This window comes from Schistocerca piceifrons, chromosome 3 (genome assembly GCF_021461385.2).
Source record: "Schistocerca piceifrons isolate TAMUIC-IGC-003096 chromosome 3, iqSchPice1.1, whole genome shotgun sequence".
NCBI lineage: Eukaryota > Metazoa > Arthropoda > Insecta > Orthoptera > Acrididae > Schistocerca > Schistocerca piceifrons.
The window spans coordinates 412,822,490-412,841,226 of record NC_060140.1 but is presented as its reverse complement, the minus strand read 5'-3'; positions in this window follow the sequence as shown (position 1 = coordinate 412,841,226).

Genomic DNA, 18,737 nt, shown 5'->3' with positions numbered 1-18,737 from the left:
TGCTGCTACCTAATGTTACAGAATCGTCATTTTGCTAACGGTATCGCTCCTTTTGAGCTGTGACATTTGTTTCTTCTTTAATTCCAGTACCATTGCTTCCACCCTACAGTGATGTGAATTCGACAAGACTTGCATTCACTGCAGTACCGGTAGCATAAAACACATAAAATTCATTAGATAAAACATACATAGATGTCCAGAATGAACTGTCACTGCTTTACAGAGAATGCGCTTATTTGAAACTTCCAGGCAGATTAACACTGTGTGCCGTACTGGGACTCGAACCTGAGAAACCGGTCCGGCGTACAATTGTAATCTCCAAGTCCTACACATACAGTCCTACACATACAGTAGATGTGTTTTTACGTGCTCTGGAATGCTGATAATAGATGTAAAGGGCATCCTTTACAGTATTCTCTATAATTCATTATATTTGATGTTTCTCTTAAGATATTATGGAAAGTTTTCTCAGATATTGCTCTGAGTTTGTTATTTGTATATCTGTTTGTGTTGATACACTAATTATGACCAGACTGAAAGCATTATTGACGTTAAACCAGTATGATTAGTTTCGCAGCAGATGTGTCTCCAGTCCGTCAGAGTTCCCACATTGTGAACTTCGTCGTTTTGTTGCAAAATATACTAAATTTTGAAAAGGAGTGTTTTTAATTTATCAATTTTACTGGTTTTTTATGTACGAGGTGTGTCCACAAAGTAAGTCCCGTTTGGTTATTTAAAACAAACGTGTACAGCTGCAGAAAAAATATTTATTGTACAAAAATCTACAACTGACTGCTTTTCTACATAGCTTCTGAACTTTTATAGACACTTGTCATAGCGTGGCACAAGTTTTTGTATGTCTTCATAGAAGGTTGCCGCCTGTGTATTCAACTATGTGGTAACATGTTCTTTCAGCTCGTCATAATCGTTGAAGTGTTGACCATCAAGGACATATTTTAGGTGTAAGAAGAGATGAAAGTCGCTAGGAGCGAGGTTCGGGCTGTACCGAGGATGATCAAACGCGTCCCAGTGAAATTCCCTTAAGAGTTGTTTGGTCACATTCGCCGTGTGCGGTCGGGCATTATCGTGGAAAAAAAACCTTTTGACAGTAATCCTCGGCGCTTGTTTTGTACTGCGCGGCGCAATTTCTTAACGGTCTCGCAGTAACCATGTGTATTGATTGTTTGGCCTTGTGGTAAAAAATCAAGCAGCAAAATGCCTTTTCTGTCCCCAAAAAACGGTGCACATGACTTTTCGAGGTGTCAAGATTTGCTTAGAATTAATTCCATTGATTGCCGTTTTGTTTCAGGGGTGTCGTACGATACCCAAGTTTCATCCCCCGTGACTATCCGAGAAAGAAAATCGTCACCGTCTTCTTTGTAGCGTGTCAAAAACTGAAGTGCACTGCCCATCCGTTGTTTTTTGTGTTGCTCATTAAAAATTTTGGGTACCCAACGTGAGCAAAGTTTTCGAAATTTCAGTTTTTCTGTAACTATTACATGAATTAGTGATCGTGAGATTTGCGGAACTTCCATTGGTAAGGGCACTAAGTGTAAACTTACGGTTGTGCTTAATCTTCTCTTCAGTTGTGTGAACCAGTTCATCAGTAATCACAGACGGGCGTCCACTTCGTTCTTCATCGTTCACTTGATCACGTCCTTCATTGAACAGTCTGACCTATCTTTTAACCATTGAATTACCCATAGCATTTTGTCCGTAAACCTCGCAGATTTGCCGATGACTTTCCTTTGGTTTAACTTCCTTTGCACTTAGAAAATGAATCACATATCTGATTTCACACGTGGCGGCATTTTCAATTACGGCTGACATAAAGAAGCACTACAAAGCACACGTCGGCAGCAGCGATCTGAAACTGGCGTACATGTCTTCTCCTTGAGTCAGAGTAACTGCCACGTATGCTCGGAACTGTGACCGTAGCGCTGCCGCGAATAGAAATAGAAACGGAACTTATTTTGTGGACGACCCTCGCATTTTTACTTATGCCAGTCCGCGTTTCGGGCTTTCGCCCATCTTCAGTTGGCATGATACATTCTTATAACGATGTGCTTACTGAAGAGTAAAATATGTATTACGCCAATGTATTTTACCATGCGATAACTGAGTATTTAAATATATATTACGCCAATTGAAGATCGACGTAAGCCTGAAACGCATGCTGTCATTTAAAATAAATAAAGAAGTGGCTGGTAGCTGTATTTTTTAGGTTTTGATATGCAGTAGTGTATAGTGTGGGCATGTGTTTCTCGACACCCTGTGTACAAAACAAAGAAGTACAAAATAATATCAGTCACTGTTAAGAAATCTAAACTGTTCAGTGCTCACAATTTTATGAACTTGCCAAGTTTCTGGAAAACAAGGTACCATTACTCAGAAACTCATTGACAGCATGTGTGTGTGCAGTGGCAGTTCTTCTCTGTGTTGAAACAAAGGAGCTGAAAATTTTAGTACTGCATACTTTGAATTAGAAGTAACTCCTAAAATCTGTGGAACTTTAATTTGTTGCTGTGATCTTCAGACGGAAGACCGGTTTGATGCAACCCTCCACACTATTCTATCCTGTGCAAGCATCTTCATCTCCAAGCAACTGCTGCAACCTACGTCCTTTTGAACGTGCTTACTGTATACGTCTCTTGGTCTCCCTCTATAATTTTACCCCTACCGTTCCCTCTAATGCTAAATTGCTGATCCCTTGGTGTCTCAGGATGTGTCCTATCAGCCGATCCCTTCTTTTAGTCAAGTAAGGCCATAAATTTATTTTCTCCCCAATTCTATTCAGTATCACTTCATTCATTACATGATCTACCCATCTAATTTTCAGCTTCAAAAGCAATTATTCTCTTCTTGGCTGAACTGTTTATCGTCTACGTTTCCCTTCCATACAAGGCTACGCTCCAGACAAATACCTTCAGAAAAGACTTCCTAACACTTAAATCCGTATTGGATGTTGACAAATGTCTCTTCTTCAGAAACGCTTTTCTTTCTGTCGCCAGTCTACATCATATACCCTCTTTACTTCGGCCATCGTCAATTATTTTGCTGCCCAAATAGCAAAACTCATCTACTACTTTCAGTATCACGTTCCCTAATATAATTCCCTCAGCATTGCCTGATTTAATTTGACTTCATTCCATTACCTTTGTTTTGTTTATGTTTATGTTCATGTTATATCCTCCTTTCAAAACACTGTCAATTCCGTTCAGCTACTCTTCGAAGTCCTTTGTTGTCTCTGACAGAATTACAATGTCACTGGCAAACCTCAGAATTTTTATTTCTTCTACCTGAACTTTAATTCCTTCTCCAAATTTTTCTTTAGTTACTTTACTACTTCCTCAACGAACAGATTGAATAACATTGGGGATAGGCTACAACCCTGTCTCAGTCTCCTCTCAACCACTGCTTCGGTTTCATGCCCATAGACTCTTATAACTGACATCTGATTTCTGCACAAGTTGTATATAAACTTTCGCCCCCTGAATTTTTACCTCTGCTACCTTCAGAATTTAAAAAACTGTACTCAAGTCAACACTGCATAATGCTCCCAACGAAACTCTCAGAAATCTCACGTCCTTTCAACTTAAGCAAGTCCCATCTCCTTAATTTACTATCTTTTTGCAGCTTCTTCAGTTTTAATCTACAGTTCAAAACAACAAATTGTGTTCAGAATCCACATCTGCCCCTGAAAATGTGGTACAGTTTAAAATTTGGTTTCGAAATGTCTTTCTTACCATTCTATAGTGAAAATGAAACCTTCCAGTGTCTTCAGGTCTCATCCATGTATACAAACTTCTTTAGTGATTAGTATACCAAATGTTAGCAATTATTAAATTTTGCTTTGTGCAAAATTGTGTCAGGGGCTTCATCTTCCATTCTTTTCCCCTCAGTCCATATTCATCTACTATTTTTTCTTCTGTTCCTTTTCCCACTATCGAATTTCAGTCCCCCACCACACTTAAAGTTTCATCTCCCTTAATTGTATGAATAATTTCTTTTATCGTACGTTTTTTATAACTCTTCATCATCTGCGGAGCTAATTGGCATATAAACTTGTACTACTGTGGTGGGTGACGGCTTTGTGTATATCTTGGCCATGATTGCGCTTTCACTATGGTGTTCATAGCAGCGTATCCACATCCTATTTTCTTATTTCTTTATTAGACCTACCCCTGGATTACCCCTATCTGATTTTGCATTTATAACCCTGTACTCACCTGACCAGAAGTCCTGTTCATCCTACCACCGAACTCCACTAATATTCCCTATATTTAAGTTGAACCTATGTCTTTCCCTTTTTTATGTCGAACCATATACTGCCAGTTTTGTTTTTTTCTGATGACGATGTCATTTTCAGTAGTCCCTACCCAGAGATCCGAATGGGGGGCCTATTTTACCTCCGGAATATTTCACACAAGACGATGCCATCATCATTTAACCATACAGTAGAGATGCATGCCCTGAGGAAAAATAACAGCTGTAGTCTCCCCCTGTTTTCAGCTGTTCAAGCTACCAGCACTCTAGGTCATGTTGTTTGATGCTACAAAGCCAGATCAATTAATCATCCAGTCGGTCGCGCATGCAGCTACTGAAAAGACTTCTGCCCTGCTTCAGGTACCACACATTTGCCTGACCTCTCAACAGATACCCATCCGTTGTGGTTGCACCTACGGTACGTCTATCTGTATCATTGAGGTACCCAAGTCCCCTCGCCACGTCAATGTCCATGGTTCATATGGATGGAGTGTGCACTTTTATCGTAAATATTTGCTTGGCGTATTTTCTACGTTAAGCCTATGACCGAACGAGGGCAAGCACTGGATATAGAAGTGGACTACGACAGTACATCCAGAATTAGGTTTTCCACGGTTTCTCTAAATCACATAAGGGTAGTACGTTAGGAAAGGACACGGCTGATTTTCTTTTTCAATTCCACTTCGTGCCCCATCTGTATTGAGGTCATCGTTGGTGGAACGTTAACGGCTAATATTCATTCTTTCTTCATTAAGCACTTTATTTAGAATTATCGCTTGATGATAATATTCTGATAACAAATAACAGGAAGAATTTTTATTAAATTTTAGTAAAATTATTAGAACGGTAAGCAATTAGTAATTAATTCAAATATACCAATAATAGAACAACAAACAAAAAAGGAAGCTATAGTGGCTGAGTCGTCGTCCAGGATAAAAACGAACGCGCCAGTGGCTGAGAAACGTAGGCAGCCGTCCATAAGGGGCCTAAGGAACAAAACGAAAAAAAAAACCCTCAGAAATAGCAGAAGCACACTACGGCAAAGAATCACTAAGTCATGATATCCTGCTGTTCATCGAAACCTCAGAAAGATGGCTACAAAAAACACATGTACCAGTTCAGGAAGCAATAACATCCAGGCTCGAAGACAACAGAATCACAGTTAGCTGATAAGAGACAATTTATAATATGGAACAAAGTGTTCAGTGAATTACAACTCGAAGAAATTAAAAAAAAATTCAAGAAGCGAACGTAAAACAACCTATCTTGGTACCAGCAACATCTGGAGTTACTGAAAGCCAAGGAGTAATGTGTGCTGAAGATGAACAAGAAGTCATTGACGAAATGTCTACTGACACACTGGCTCAAAGACAACAAGAACTTCATGGAAACGTTCTGGCCCTTGTGTCGTCTAATGCAGAAAGGAGGCGGCTCCCAACTACGAAAACTTTCCGCAGAAAGCAACTGGTTCCACTGATGAAGCACGTTAATACTGGAACTGAAAATCAAATTCTTCAGAGCTGAAGCAAGCAACTTAAAGAACATGAAAGGGCGTAAGCTGAGTAATCAAAACACCATAGAGTACCCGACGAAAAATTGTTGGTGAGAAAAATCGAAGAAGCTTTGGGAATTGTAAAGCAACACACAAAAGCAACATCCAGAAAAATCGAAAGATATTAGGCAAAACCAAATGTTCCATTCCAATCAGAGAAGAAGTCCTACTGGAGCCCGTGGACGTCTGTAGAGGTTTATACTGGCGTGGAAAAGGAGGGAGGGGGGGGGGGGGAAGCGGACTTTAAAACAGCCATTTTTTATATAAATGAGTTTGTTGTTTTCGAGGCGTATCATGCCAAAGGAACTAAATTTTACAAACAATGCTACAATTTTTAAACGAAATACTTAGCAGAATCACGCCTAGTATATGAGAATACTATAATAATAAAAACTCTGTTCTTTAGAGTCCAGGGACAAGGGACAAATGATCCCTCTTGTCCTCCATCCTCTCTTTTTTCCGATCCTATGAAAGAGCCTGGATCAGCAAGCAGATACAAAAGTTGAAACCAGAGAAAGAGGCAATCGCCCTTGTGCGAACATCTGTGGGAAACTGAAAAAGATTAGTACAAAACGGCTAGGTGGATAAACAACTTTTCTAAGGACAGAATGCAACAGCTGGAGGTAACATCTGAAACTGTTGAAAAAATAGTGAAGAAAGTCAATAACTGGACATCACCTGACACCGATCAACTGCACTTCTTCTGGCTAAAAAGCCTGAACAGTCAGCATGTGAAAATGGCTGAACTGTTTAATGCAATACTGCAGACCAGAAACGTAAGTGATTTGCTAACAACTAGTAAAACGTTTATAATACAAAACGATCCAGCCAGAACAGCAATATCCAGAAATAACATGCTTTACCCATAGTGTTAGAGTTCATGTCAGGAATCGTAGACAAACTACTGTTCATCATCGCCTTGATCTCACTGGCAACCATATTGCATAAAACAAATCTCAGCTATCAAACAGAGATAAATCCCCAGAAAAATGTCTCCTATATGCCCTGGAGTTCTGCGGAAAATCTGGACTTGAAATCCAGTCACTGACAAATAAAATTCGTATCTTCAGCAATACATCACCATGCAGTTCGGACTAGACAATTGGGCCCTACTGACACTAAATACTACTCAAGCCACAGAAAGTAAAGTCATTGAAATGCCAAATGGACAAGCCATCAAGTACTATCAGCAATATGCCTACATATTTCTAGGCATTTTGCAATTGGGCAGCATCAAACATGTCAGCAAAGAGTGCACACAAAGGATCAGAAGAAATTTTGAAAAGCAGACTGAGTGGCGACAACACTATCAAGGCAGTCAATAGCTGGACCATACACGTCATCAGATACACTGCAGGCATCGTGGAATGGACGCAAGCTGAGGTGGATTTATCTGGATGGGAACACAAGAAAACTCATGACAGTTCACCACTCCCTTTACCTCGCTATGATGTCGAAAGTCTGTACTTCTCCAAATGAGTAGGTAGTAGAAGACTCTACCAAGACAAGCAGACAGTGCAATAAGATAAACATGGCATGCATTGACAGGCTATGTGAAAGATAGCCAAGAATCAGCTCTGACTGAAGTCAACATTAGAAAGCATTTTGAAGTACAGAAAACTGAGAATCAATACTGTAAAGCTACACTCCAATGCCGAACTGACAGCCTTCACAATAAAGCACTGCTTGGCAGTTTTTCGAGAACATCGAAGGCAAAATTGATAAAGAGAAGACCTGGTCTTGGCTAACCAATGGAACCCTAAAGATGGAAATAGAAAAACTGATTTTTGCTCCACAGCAACAAGTTATCAGACCTAACACCATCAAATCCAGAATCGAGAAATCAGCAGAAGGCCCAAAGTACGAATTCCACAAAGAAACTGCGGAATAAATTTGAAAAAAAAATGTCACACAGGCTGATTGCAAGTTGAGGTACAATGCTTTGTCACGAATTATCCACAGGAAATTATACCAAAATAACCAATAAGTTCTCGAAAAGAAACATTTCAAATTACCGTGTGGCTTCCACCTTCAGACAGGTCGATAGCAGGAGCACAATACACAGATATCACCATGCCAGGTGATAGCAGAATCGACGAGAAACTACTTGACAAAACCGGCAGATAAGAGCACTTCATAATCGAGCTACAGCGATTCTAGTGTAGACAAGCGGTTCGCGGCACACTGGAGCAGTGGCAAACGATCTTAACGCGTCCTTGAGTAAATTGTAATTTTGCAGACATCACCATCAGTAACTATTTATTTGTCGACATCACTGATAGTCATCATTTATTTGTTCACTTCTGAAGTGTATATTGTGGCTTGGTGACTCGAGTGGGTAATCCAGACATTTGTTTGTTAGTTTCATGTTCCGTGGATCATTTGCACGATAAATGGTAATGACTTGGACCGAGTCACTTTTTACTCAAATAACCAATTAATTTGTGAATATGGTTATATGCTAAATATTTTTTTAATATACAGATGAGAGTTAGTAATTCCTAGCCACGACTTTAAATATTAAAATAATAGAAATTCTCCTCCGGAGTAGAAGGAGTTGTCGAGGAAAAACTTATCAGTCTGTTCTCAAACTGTACTTTGCTGTTTTGCCAGGCATTTTATTTAACTGTGTAAATGGTCAAAAATGTTGGTTACATCACGTTTCTGTGCTTAAGACAACGTTAATGTGGAGCGCTGATTGTAGTTTTATCTTCTGGTATTGTCATTACGTACATCATTGCTTCTTTTGAATTGCAGTGGGTCATTTACAACAAACTTCATGAAGGACTAAATATGCTGTGAAGCTGTAGTCATATGCTTAACTCCTTCAATAAACAGATGTCTACGAGATGGCCGAGGGTGAGAACCACATATTATTGTTACAGAATGTTTTTGAGATATGAAGACTTTCTTCCTTAAAGATGAGTTACGCAGAACATTATTCAATATAATTGAATGAAATATGCAAAATATGTCAAATTACGTATTTGTCTCTTTCCAAGATCTGTAATGATTCTATGTGCAAATTAACTTGCACTAGGTTTTTTTCAGTATTTCCCAAGTGAGCTTTTTTTCAGTTTAAGTTCTGATCAGTATGGACACCTAAAAATATTGAACTTTCCACCGTATTTATTACACTCCTGGAAATTGAAATAAGAACACCGTGAATTCATTGTCCCAGGAAGGGGAAACTTTATTGACACATTCCTGGGGTCAGATACATCACATGATCACACTGACAGAACCACAGGCACATAGACACAGGCAACAGAGCATGCACAATGTTGGCACTAGTACAGTGTATATCCACCTTTCGCAGCAATGCAGGCTGCTATTCTCCCATGGAGACGATCGTAGAGATGCTGGATGTAGTCCTGTGGAACGGCTTGCCATGCCATTTCCACCTGGCGCCTCAGTTGGACCAGCGTTCGTGCTGGACGTGCAGACCGCGTGAGACGACGCTTCATCCAGTCCCAAACATGCTCAATGGGGGACAGATCCGGAGATCTTGCTGGTCAGGGTAGTTGACTTACACCTTCTAGAGCACGTTGGGTGGCACGGGATACATGCGGACGTGCATTGTCCTGTTGGAACAGCAAGTTCCCTTGCCGGTCTAGGAATGGTAGAACGATGGGTTCGGTGACGGTTTGGATGTACCGTGCACTATTCAGTGTCCCCTCGACGATCACCAGTGGTGTACGGCCAGTGCAGGAGATCGCTCCCCACACCATGATGCCGGGTGTTGGCCCTGTGTGCCTCGGTCGTATGCAGTCCTGATTGTGGCGCTCACCTGCACGGCGCCAAACACGCATACGACCATCATTGGCACCAAGGCAGAAGCGACTCTCATCGCTGAAGACGACACGTCTCCATTCGTCCCTCCATTCACGCCTGTCGCGACACCACTGGAGGCGGGCTGCACGATGTTGGGGCGTGAGCGGAAGACGGCCTAACGGTGTGCGGGACCGTAGCCCAGCTTCATGGAGACGGTTGCGAATGGTCCTAGCCGATACCCCAGGAGCAACAGTGTCCCTAATTTGCTGGGAAGTGGCGGTGCGGTCCCCTACGGCACTGCGTAGGATCCTACGGTCTTGGCGTGCATCCGTGCGTCGCTGCGGTCCGGTCCCAGGTCGACGGGCACGTGCACCTTCCGCCGACCACTGGCGACCACATCGATGTACTGTGGAGACCTCACGCCCCACGTGTTGAGCAATTTGGCGGTACGTCCACCCGGCCTCCCGCATGCCCACTATACGCCCTCGCTCAAAGTCCGTCAACTGCACATACGGTTCACGTCCACGCTGTCGCGGCATGCTACCAGTGTTAAAGACTGCGATGGAGCTCCGTATGCCACGGCAAACTGGCTGACACTGACGGCGGCGGTGCACAAATGCTGCGCAGCTAGCGCCATTCGACGGCCAACACCGCGGTTCCTGGTGTGTCCGCTGTGCCGTGCGTGTGATCATTGCTTGTACAGCCCTCTCGCAGTGTCCGGAGCAAGTATGGTGGGTCTGACACACCGGTATCAATGTGTTCTTATTTCCATTTCCAGGAGTGTATTTCCTCATCAAGTGTTACACCTGTCCTTGGTGTATTACCCGTAGGTATGCGAACTGAATATACGCTACACAGTCTCACAGATGATCAATGCAGATAACGAGAACAATGTTGAACAACACGTAATTAACTTTACGGTAGATAATATTTTCTTTGATGACGCTCAAAGCAAGAAAATAACCCAATACCCTATAACATGGGTGTACAGTTGGATAGGATAAATAACATAGTGAGTTACAGTATAGATACTTCTCAGTGTAAATTAGTTAGACTTATTAATGGCTGCAGAACAATTTTTTAAGACTAGACCTGGGATGAAGAAGAACAGACCTCGGACGAAATTTGTAAAGACCTAAAGTAGGCCACCTGACCAACAGTTAAGTTTTTACAAGGGACATTTAGCTGCGGGGACATCTTTATGCGTGGCATCTCATGTACCCATCGCTACCATATTTCAGCCAATCCAAAGATGCCTAAATAAAGGTGAAACACGTTATTGGGAAGTACTAAAAATTTTAACACTGCAACCAAGACTGTTTGTTTCTTCAGAACGATTATATCCTCACTAATCCACAATTTGGATTTCAGAAGAGTTGCTCTAGTGAGAATGCGATTTGCATGTTCACTCATCAATTAAATAACAAAAGTGCAACAGTTGGTATTTCTGCGATCTACCTAAGACATCTGACAGTGTGAATCACATTATTCTCCTAGATGAACTGAAGTTTTATGGGAATGATGGTATAGCCGACCAGTGGGTGATGTCATATCCAACCAAAAGAAATTTTGTGTTTTAAAAATTGAGGGCGAGACCACTCACAGTAAACAGATATTTTTAAGAACCTCGTTTGCCATTTCTTCTGTTGAGGTACGTATACTTTGATTGATTACAACACTAGTGTCATCTGCAGAAAGAATTAATTCCACTTGTTGTAAATTAAACAGATGAACAATAGCGGACCTAAGACTGAGTCTTAGGGAACTCGATATGTGATTTGTCCCCAGTCAGAATAATGTTATCATATCACAACTTTCCGCATTCTTTTGATGGATATGACATCATCAACTGGTTGGCTATCCCATCGATCCCATAAAACTTCAGCTTATCTAGGAGAATAATATGATTCACATTGTCAGCAGTCTTAGGTAGATTGCAGAAAATACCAACAGATGCAATTTTGTTACTTAATTGATGAGTGAACATGCAAATCGCATTCTCAGTAGAGCAAATTCTCTGAAATCTGAATTGTGGTTTAGTGACGATGTAATCGTTCTGAAGAAACAAGCAGTCTTGGTTGCAGTGTTAAAATTTTTAGTACTTCCCAATGACATGTTTCACCTTTATTGAGGCATCTTTAGATTGGCTGATACTTGGTAGCGAAGGGTACATGAGATACCATGCATAAAAATATCCCCGCAGCTACATGTCCCTTGTCAAAGCTTAATTGTTGATCAGGTGGACTACTTTAGTTCTTCATAAATTTTGTCCCAGGTCTGTTCTTCTTCATCCCAGGTTGTTGTTGTTGTTGTGGTCTTCAGTCCTGAGACTGGTTTGATGCAGCTCTCCATGCTACTCTATCCTGTGCAAGCTTCTTCATCTCCCATCACCTACTGCAACCTACATCCTTCTGAATCTGCTTAGTGTATTGCTCTCTTGCTCTCCCTCTACGATTTTTACCCTCCACGCTGCCCTCCAATGCTAAATTTGTGATCCCTTGATGCCTCAAAACATGTCCTACCAACCGATCCCTTCTTCTAGTCAAGTTGTGCCACAAACTTCTCTTCTCCCCAATCCTATTCAATACCTCCTCATTAGTTACGTGATCTACCCACCTTATCTTCAGCATTCTTCTGTAGCACCACATTTCGAAAGCTTCTATTCTCTTCTTGTCCAAACTGGTTATCGTCCATGTTTCACTTCCATACATGGCTATATTCCATACGAATACTTTCAGAAATGACTTCCTGACACTTAAATCTATACTCGATGTTAACAAATTTCTCTTCTTCAGAAACGATTTCCTTGCCATTGCCAGTCTACATTTTATATCCTCTCTACTTCGACCATCATCAGTTATTTTACTCCCTAAATAGCAAAACTCCTTTACTACTTTAAGTGTCTCATTTCCTAATCTAATCCCCTCAGCATCACCCGATTTAATTTGACTACATTCCATTATCCTCGTTTTGCTTTTGTTGATGTTCATCTTATATCCTCCTTTCAAGACACTGTCCATTCCGTTCAACTGCTCTTCCAAGTCCTTTGCTGTCTCTGACAGAATTACAATGTCATCGGCAAACCTCAAAGTTTTTACTTCTTCTCCATGAATTTTAATACCTACTCCGAATTTTTCTTTTGTTTCTTTTACTGCTTGCTCAATATACAGATTGAATAACATCGGGGAGAGGCTACAACCCTGTCTCACTCCTTTCCCAACCACTGCTTCCCTTTCATGCCCCTCGACTCTTATAACTGCCATCTGGTTTCTGTACAAATTGTAAATAGCCTTTCGCTCCCTGTATTTTACCCCTGCCACCTTCAGAATTTGAAAGAGAGTATTCCAGTTAACGTTGTCAAAAGCTTTCTCTAAGTCTACAAATGCTAGAAACGTAGGTTTGCCTTTTCTTAATCTTTCTTCTAAGATAAGTCGTAAGGTTAGTATTGCCTCACGTGTTCCAACATTTCTACGGAATCCAAACTGATCTTCCCCGAGGTCCGCTTCTACCAGTTTTTCCATTCGTCTGTAAAGAATTCGCGTTAGTATTTTGCAGCTGTGACTTATTAAACTGATAGTTCTGTAATTTTCACATCTGTCAACACCTGCTTTCTTTGGGATTGGAATTATTATATCCCAGGTATGTTCTTAAAAATTTGTTCTGCAGTCATTAATAAGTCTAACTGAACTCCACTGAGGAGTATCTATATTATAAGTCACTATGTTATTTATCCTAATCAACTGTACATCCATGTTATAGGGTATACAGCTATTTTCTTGCTTTGAGTTTCATCATAGACAACGTTATCATTGAGTACCGTACTTAAATTTACGTGGTGTTTACCGTAAAGTTAATTACGTGTTGTTGAACATTGTTCTCGTCATCTGCGTTCATCACTTGTGAGGCTGAGTAGCGTACCTCATAATAGTTTCCACTGCAAGGGAAGTTCCCGGCGGAACACAACGCTGCCTCAACAATGCTAACACTGTAAGTTGTTCCCAATCTGAAGTTGCATGTAGAGTCCTATGTCGGACGAACAGCAACAGTAAATCTAAGAGTCCGCAGCTCGTGGTCGTGCGGTAGCATTCTCGCTTCCCGCGCCCAGGTTCCCGGGTTCGATTCCCGGCGGGGTCAGGGATTATCTCTGCCTCGTGATGACTGGGTGTTGTGTGATGTCCTTAGGTTGGTTAGGTTTAAGTAGCTCTAAGTTCTAGGGGACTGATGACCTTGAAGTTAAGTCCCATAGTGCTCAGAGCCATTTTTGAAGTAAATCTAACAGGTTGACTACCTCGCGCCTTCTGCGTATGTCCCGATGTCCCATTTGTTATCTTCTCCATTGATCGCAGATTCTTAGCGGACACGTAGTGGAATCTAGGACGGTAATGATGATCGCTTCTTTTATCTTCAATGATGAACTCCAAATCTTTTGATTTAAAAGAAGGGATGCCATCTCATTTTTATTGGTGTGGAGAGACAAACACATTTCACACTTCAACATGTTCCAATAAAGTCAAAAGCTCGATGTCTGTTCGCAGCTCCGAGCCCCGCATCAAAATAAATATTAATGACAGTCTTTTCTCATATTAAATCTTTCTATGTCACTCTGATAATTATTTTCTGAGACTTTTAACACTAAAACATACGCTACAAAGTGGACGAATAACAAGCAACATACACCACTACCGGCCGTCTGCAGCTTATAGCTACAGACGACTCCTTCTAACTTTATAACAGGATAGCGGGCTTCATCCTGAAGGCTATAACAGACTCCAGTGCTTGCGCATCCTACAGTTCGTCAGCGCGCGGCTACACAGTGTGTCCCAGTTCCGTTATAACTGGCGAGCTGCAGCATTACGATCCTAGAAGTTTCAACGACAGCAATGTAGAAGTGCAAAGAGCTAGCCCAGCATCGCTGCAGTAGGCGTCCTGGCCGCGAATGTAACAGTACGTGTCTGACTCTCGTCGGAAAATTAAGGTGGATTAGCTGAGCAACATCACGTCTTGTGTTTGTGGGCGAGAATTCGTCGAATTCGACTTGAATACCGATAGGCAGGTACCTGGTCGCTCCTCCACAACAACGCCCCAGCCCACAAAGCAAAGATCGTTCATAAGTTTTTGGCCAGCAGACGGATCACTGTCCTGGATCAGCTGCCGTATTCATCGGATTTTGCGCCAGCCTACTTCTGGTTGTTCCCCAGATCGAACTTGGCAACAAAAGGACACCGTTACGACGCAGTTAAGTACATCCAAGAAAATGGTACTGCAGTACTAAATGCAGTTCCAAAAAAGGACTACAGTGATGGCTCCAGAACACTTTTAAAATGATTTCAGTTGTGTAATAATTCAGAGGAGATTCTTTTAAATAAATGTAGTGATTTTGTGAAAATAATCCATGCCTTTCATTTTTCGTAGCCACAGCCGTAATGGATCTGGGACACTGTGTGAATTACTACCGATGTTCGCCTCACTACTCTTCATCATACTATATTTCTTATGGTACTTGTTCTTCTTGCTTTTGTTAGCACTTACCGCGTCTCGTATCGGCCAAAACTCAAGTTTTGGCAAATTTATTATATTTGACTGTGCAGCCAAATGTTCTTCTTGTCGCCGTAGTCGCCACTTACCTACGGGAGAAAAGTCGTCTACTCCACATGGCTGTGAATTGTGTACGCTTTGTTTTGTGTGTGGCTGTATTTTAACTACTTGTGTAAAGTATTTTCTGAGGCGGAAAGTGGGGACGTGCCCAGTATTCGCCTACTAGAGCGTGGTAAACCGCCTAAAAACAACATTCAGGCTGGCCGATGTACTAGCCGCGTTCGCCAAACTGCCACTTGTGTTCGATCTGGGCCTAGCTCACCATACAGCCTCGCAAGCTGCAGCGCTGCACTGTATACTGTGCGAGCAAATGTACTGCGTTCTTAACATTTTTCTTTTGTCAAAAATATGAGAAATCTTAAGTGCTAATATGACTGCAATGAGGCGATAGAACTCATGGGATACTTCCTAATATCGTGTCGGACCTCCTTTTGCCTGGCGTCGTGCAACAAATGGTTCAGATGGGTCTAAGCACTAGGGGACTCAACATCTTAGGTCATCAGTCCCCTGGACTTAGAACTATTTAAACCTAATAACTAACCTAAGGACATCACACACATCCATGCCCGAGGCAGGATTCGAACCTGCGACCGTAGCAGCAGCGCGGTTCCGAACTGAAGCGCCTAGAACCGCTCGGCCACAGCGGCCGGCATTGTGCAGCAACTTGACATGGTCTCAACAAGTCGTTAGAAGTCCCTTGCAGAAATATTGAGCCATGCTGCCTCTATAGCCGTTCACAATTGCGAAAGCGTTGCGGTGAAAGGCTTTGTGCACGAACTGACCTCCCACTTACGTCCCATAAATGTTCGATGGGATTTATGTTAGGCAATCTGCGTGACCAAATTATTCGCTCGAATTGTTCAGAATGTCCTTCAAACCAACTCGAACAAATGAGGCCCGGTGGCAAGGTGCATTGTAATCCACAAAAATTCCATCTTTCTTGGCTGCAAGTAGTCTCCAAGTAGCCGGATATAATGATTTCCGGTCAACGATCGGTTCAGTTGCACCAGAGGACCCAGTCCATTCCCTGTAAACACAGTCCACACCATTATGGAGTCACCACCAGTTTGCACATTACATTTCTGACAACCTGTTTTCATGGCTTCGTGAGGTCTGCGAAACACTTGAACCCTACCATCAGCTCTTACCAACTGAAATTGGTACTCATCCGACCAGGCTACGATTTTGCAATTGTCTAGGGTCCAACTGATATGGTCACGAGCCCAGGAGGCACGCTGCAGGAGATGCGGTGCTGTTTGCAATGGCTCTCGCGTCGATCGTCTGCTACCAGATTTCGCCGCACTGTCCTAATGGATACGTTCGTAGTTTGTCCCACATTGATTTCTGCAGTTATTTCGCTTGTCTTTTAGCACTGACGGCTCTACGCATATGCCACTGCTCTCGGTCCGTAAGTGAAGGCCGTCGACCACTGTGTTGTCCGTGGTGAGAGGTAACGTCTGAAATTTGGTATTCTCTTCACACTGTGGATCTCGGAATACTGGATTCCGTAACGATTTCCGAATAGCAATGTCCCATGTGTCTAGCTCCAACTACTATTCCGTGTTTAAACTCTGTTAATTTCCGTCGTGCTGCCATAATCACGTCGGAAACCTTTCCACACGACCACATGACTCACCTGAGTACAAATGACAGCTCCGCTAATGCACTGCACTTTTATACCTTGTGTATGCGATACTAGCGCCAACTGTATATGTGCACATCGCTATCCCATGACTTCTCTCACCACAGTGAATAGCTTCCAACATCGTCAGCTGAGGATTTCAATGTGATAAATGAAAATTATTATGATTTAACTTTATCCAACTTGCCACCAATTTTCATGTGTTGTTTTTCATATTCGTTTCATAACACGGTTTTACACTACTGGCCATTAAAGTTGCTGCACCACGAAGATGATGTGCTACAGTCGCGAAATTTAACCGACAGGAAGAAGATGCTGTGATATACAAATGATTAGCTTTTCAGAGCATTCACACAAGGTTGGCGCCGGTTGCGACACCTACAACGCGCTGACATGAATGAAGTTTCCAACCGATTTCTCATACACAAACAGCAGTAGACCGGCGTTGCCTGGTGAAACGTTGTTCTGATGCTTCGTGTAAGGAGGAGAACTGCGTATAATTACGTTTCCGACTTTGATAAAGGTCGGATTGTAGCCTATCACGATTCCGGTTTATCGAATCGCAACATCGCTGCTTGCTTTGGTCGAGATCCAATGACTGTTAGCAGAATATGGAATCGGTGGGTTCAGGAGGGTAATACGGAACGCCGTGGTGGATCCCAACGGCCTCGTACCACTATCAGTCGAGATGACAGGCATCTTATCTGCATGGCTGTAACGGATCGTGCAGCCACGTCTCGATCCCTGAGTCAACAGATGGGGACGGTTGCAAGTCACAACCATCTGCACGAACAGTTCGACGACGGTTGCAGCAGCATGGCCTATCAGCTCGGAGACCATGGCTGCGGTTATCCTTGCGATGAATCACAGACAGGAGCGCCTGCGATAGTGTACTCGACGACAAACCTGGGTGCACGAATGGCAAAACGTCATTTTTTCGGACGAACCCATGTTCTGTTTACAGCATCATGATGGTCGCATCCGTGTTTGGCGACATCGCAGTGAACGCACATTGGAAGCGTGTATTTGTCATCGCCATAGTGGCGTATCACCCGGCATGATGGTATGCGGTGCCATTGGTTACACGTCTCGGTCACCTCTTGTTCGCATTGACGGCACTTTGAACAGTGGACGTTGCATTTCAGATGTGTTACGACCCGTGGCTCTACCCTTCATTCGATCGCTGTGAAACCCTACATTTCAGCAGGATAATGCACGACCGCATGTTGCAGGTCCTGTACGGGCCTTTCTGGATACAGAAAATGTTCGACTGCTGCCCTGTCCCGCACATTCTCCAGATGCCTCACCAATTGAAAACGTCTGGTCAATGGTGGCCGAGCAACTGGTTCGTCACAATCCGCCAGTCGTTATTATTGATGAACTGTGGTATCGTATTGAAGCTGCATGGGCAGCTGTACCGGTACACGCCATCCAAGCTCTGTTTGTCTCAATGCCCAGGCGTATCAAGGCCGTTATTACGGCCAGAGGTGGTTGTTTTGGGTGCTGATTTCTCAGGATCTATGCACCCAAATTGCGTGAAAATGTAATCACATGTCAGTTCTAGTATAATATATTTGTCCAATGAATACCCGTTTATCATCTGCATTTCTTCTTGGTGTAGCAATTTTAATGGCCAGTAGTGTAGTTGCAACTCGACTGACTCATGCTCACACTCGTAGCTCCTGTGCCTCACCATATGTTATGCTGGAGCATGTTATATGCTGCCTATCTCCCCTTGAGAAGCGTACCTATACCAATCGATGTGACCGTGTGTTAAAATAAAATGGTGATAGCGAAGTGGCATAAACGTCACAACTGCACTTAGTCCAAATAAATTCAGATTGTTTCAAATAGTTGAGAGGACGGAAAAAACCTAGGGAATAACGCCTCTAATAGAGCCCTTCATGC